General features: G+C 34.9%; 1 protein-coding gene across 4 annotated transcripts in view; it reads left to right on the top strand.

Annotated features, from left to right (window-relative positions):
- Positions 1-4,186, top strand: part of LOC123795348 (uncharacterized) — a 71,881-nt gene that overhangs the window by 54,287 nt on the left and 13,408 nt on the right. The window lies entirely within an intron of this gene.

Below are 4,186 nucleotides of genomic sequence, written 5' to 3'. Positions count from 1 at the left end.
GATCTCATGTGAATCCACTATTGAAATATTGCGTGTGGACTTTAGAGTATTTGTTCTGTAGTTGTTGAATGTAATATATATATCTCAATTAGGTCAACTTTCTTAATCATCATTGTTTGAATCATCTATTAAGTAGTTTTTCTTCTGATTTTATCTATTATTAACAGATGTATGTTTAAATTTCCTGTATGATTGTGGATTTGTCTATTTCTTCTTTTAGCTCTTCTAATTTTCTCTTACATAGTTTGAGGCTGTTAGTATGTATATATATATATAAATTTTAAATATAAGTGCAAATTGAAATTGTATTGTTAAGAGTGATTATCTTAGTCAATTTCTATTGTGGCAAAATATATATAACATCAAGTCTGCTATTTTATCCATTTTCTAAGCGTACAATTCAGTGGCATTTCTTTTCACCATGTTGTGCAACCATAACCACTATATAGTTACAAAATGTTTCCATCACCCCAAATAGAAACTCTGTAATCATTAAGCAAAAATTCCCTGTGCTCCCCTCCTCCCAGCCCCTGACAAATGTACTTTCTGTCTTTATGAATTTGCCTATTCTAGATATTTCATATAAGTGAAATCATACAATGCATCATTTTGTGTCTGGTTTATTTCACTTAGCATATGTTTTCAAGGTTCATCCATATATATGGCATATATATTAGAACTTCATTCATTTTTATGGCTGAATAATATTTCATTGTATGTATATACTGCATTTTGTTTTGCCATTGATTTGTTGAATACTTGGGTTGTTTCCATCTTCTGGCTGATGTGAACAATGCAGCAGTAACATGGTAGAAAAGTATCTTTTGAGTCCTTGCTTTCAATTTTTTTAGCTACATACCTAGGAGTGGAATTGCTGGGTCATATAGTAATTCTGTGTTTAGCTTTTTGAGTAACAACCAAACTATTTTCAATAATGTGTATTGCCTTAAAATTTGTTTAGAGTGCTAGTAATATAGGAATGCTGGCTCCTTTCTGTTTATAATTACAGAGTATATATATTTCCATTTCATGTTTGAATATTTTTATAGTTGTTTTATTCAGTCTGAATATCTTTGTCTTTTACTGATGCATTTATTCCATTTATGTTTTATTTCATTAATTAGTATTAATAACTAATATATTTTAAATTACCACAGTTTTGCTCTTTGTCTCATTTGTTCTATTGTTTTTTCTTCTTTCTTTTCTTCTTTTGAATTGATTTTTTTATCATTCCATTCCCCCCACCCATTCATAAGCTAACATTCTCTATATCTATTCTTTTAAAATTTTTGCTATATGAACACATAACCTATCAACTCAAAAGTTAGTCAATAATGCTGTTTTTGTACTAAATACTACAAAGACTTTGAACACTAACTCCATTTACTCTCTTCCTGGTTTGCACGCTTTTACTTTGGTGAATTTAACTTATTTTTCAATCTCATAAGACATCATTAATGTATTATGCCCAACATTGCATTGTGTAGATTTATCCACATATTTACCACTTTCTTTTTTCTTCATTCTTTGTAGCACCTCAGAGCTTCCATCTGAGATCACATTCTTTCTTCCAAAATGACATCCTTCGGAATTCCCTTTTACAAGGATCTGAACAGTAGCAAACTAACTCTTTATGTTCTAATTGTTTTTTAAATATTTATATTGTGCTCTCATTCTTGAAAGGTGTTTTCACTAGGAATAAAATAATAGATTAACAAGTATTTTCCTTCACCCCATGGAGGATATCATTATACTGTCATCTGCTTTCCATTGATTCTATTGAGAAATCAGTTGCCAGTCTAGTTGTTCCTTTGACAGTAATCTCCACCCATACCCCACCCCAGTCTCTCCCCCCACCTCTGGCTGTCCATTAGTGTTATGATGAGGAATCTAGGTTTGAAGTTTGCTCATTAGTTAGTTCATTCTTTCCTCCCTGCTTCCTTTCCTTTCCTTTCCTCCCTTCTTCCCTTCCTCCCTCCCTCCTTCTTCCTTCCCTTCCCTTCCCTTCCCTTTCTTCTTTCTTTCCCTTCCTTCCCTTTTACCTTCCCTTCCCCCTTCTCTTCTCTTCCCTCTTCCTTTCCCACTTCCCTTCCCTTTCCTTTTTCCCTGTATAGGATTTGTTTGGCTTTTTGAGTGTGTGAATTGTTACCGTTTATTGGCTCTGAAAAAGTATAGGTCATTATTTCTTCAATATTATCTCTGCCATGTCATCTCTTTCTTCTCCTTCTAGAACTAATTAAATGTACACTAGTCTTCCTCACTCTGTTTTCCAGCAATCTTAATCTCTTTTTCATATATTCCATTACTTTGAATCTCTGTGCTGCCTTCTGTAAAATCTTATGACCTAAACTTCCTGTTCTTTAATTCTCTTTTCATTTATGTTGAACACGCTGTTAAACCACTGGTTTTTGTTTTGTTTTTAATTTCGGTAACTGTGATTTTCATTTCTAGAAGTTTTATTTGGTTCTTTCTAAAAGTTTCCTGGTCACCCTTTTATAGTTCCAGTATCCTGAAGATATTTTCAAGTGTGCCTTTTATATCTTTAATAATATTAGATACAATTATTTTTTAATCTATGTCTGATAATTCCAGTATCTGACGTCTTTTTTTGGCCCTGTTTCTACTATTGTTTCTTCTAGCTCTTATACATGCCGCTTATTTCTTTATGTGTGCTTAGTTGTTTTTCATTGTGTGCTGCTCATTGACCTTGAAAAATTGTTTATGTAAATACATTGAGGCCTAGGAGGAAGACGACTTCTCAGAATGGGTTCGTATTTGTCACATTCAATCCCTAAGGGTTTTACCAGTATTCTGTACCAATTTAACTTTATGGCTTGAATTTTTTTGGACCTTCAAGAGGTTGTAATTACAGTAATTCCAGGAAGTGATCACATATTTTCAAGGGTGAAACTGTTTCACCATTGTATTGTTTAGCAGTCTCCTATGGGTGGAGATTTGGGGAAAACAGCTTGTGAATTCCTAGTTTTGCTGGTGGATTTCCTTTTGTACTTTACTCTTTAGGAAGATGGAATCTCAAATTGACTGAATTAGCAAATGCCCTCAGGGCAAAAGTAGTTTTGGTACTCAGTATATTTTAGATTTGAACAAATTGAGGGTTGCTGAAGGGGAGGTGGGGCAAAATGGGTAATGCATATTAAGGAGGGCACTAGTCGTGATGAGCACTGGGTGTTATACGTAAGTGATGAATTACTAAATTCTACTCCTGAAACTCATAGTACATTATATGTTAACTAAGTAGAATATAAATAAAAACTTGAAACATTAAAAAAAACATATTTTGGGGCACCTGGGTGGCTGTCTGTTAAGTGTCTGACTCAATCTCAGCTCAGGTCTTGATCTTGGGGTCATGAGTTCAAGCTTCATGTTGGGCTCCATGCTGCACATGAGCCAACATTAAAAAAAAAAAAGATTTTATTGGTCATGTGAGCATCTTGATACTTTTAATATAGTTGTATTTTTTTAAAGATTTATTTATTTAGGGATGCCTGGGTGGCTCAGTAGGTTAGGCATCTGCCTTCGGCTCAGGTCATGATACCAGGGTCCTGGGATCGAATCCTGCATCAGGCTCCTCGTTCAGCAGGGAGCCTGCTTCTCCCTCTTCTGCTGCTTCCCCTGCTTGTGCTCTCTGTCTCTGACAAATAAATAAAATATTTTTTTAAAAAAAGATTTATCTGTTTATTTGAGAGAGAGAGTGAGAGCAAGTGAGCATGAGCAGGAGGGAGAGACAATCTCAAGCAGACTCCACACTGAGCACAGAGCCCTCCATGGGGCTCAATCTCACGACCCTGAGATCACAACCTGAGCTGAAACCAAGAGTGGGACCCTCAACCAACTGTACCACCCAGGTGCCCCTAGTTGTGTTTTTATATAACTTTAATACTTGACTAACATTTTATATTATTTTATATTATATATATATTTTTTAATATATCATATTTATATATTATCTTTATATTCAATCCAACATTCTTAGTTCTCAGTTTCTGTAGTCAAGTGTCTGAAGTAAGCTGCTCCTGAGACTAGCTCCTGGTCTGGTGTCCACTGAGCTCTCACAGTTGTATCTCTGGTTTTCTGCTCTTATCTGTTGCTCAAGTCAAAGTGGAGTATTTCATAGGATCGTCATTTTTCCCCACTTGGTCAGGAGCAGGTGGTATACCTCAGCTGA

This window comes from Ursus americanus, chromosome 12 (genome assembly GCF_024610735.1).
Source record: "Ursus americanus isolate L20-20 chromosome 12, mUrsAme1.1.p, whole genome shotgun sequence".
Taxonomy (NCBI): Eukaryota; Metazoa; Chordata; class Mammalia; order Carnivora; family Ursidae; genus Ursus; species Ursus americanus.
Note: the sequence above shows the minus strand (reverse complement) of the source record. Positions and strands in the feature narration are given on the sequence as shown.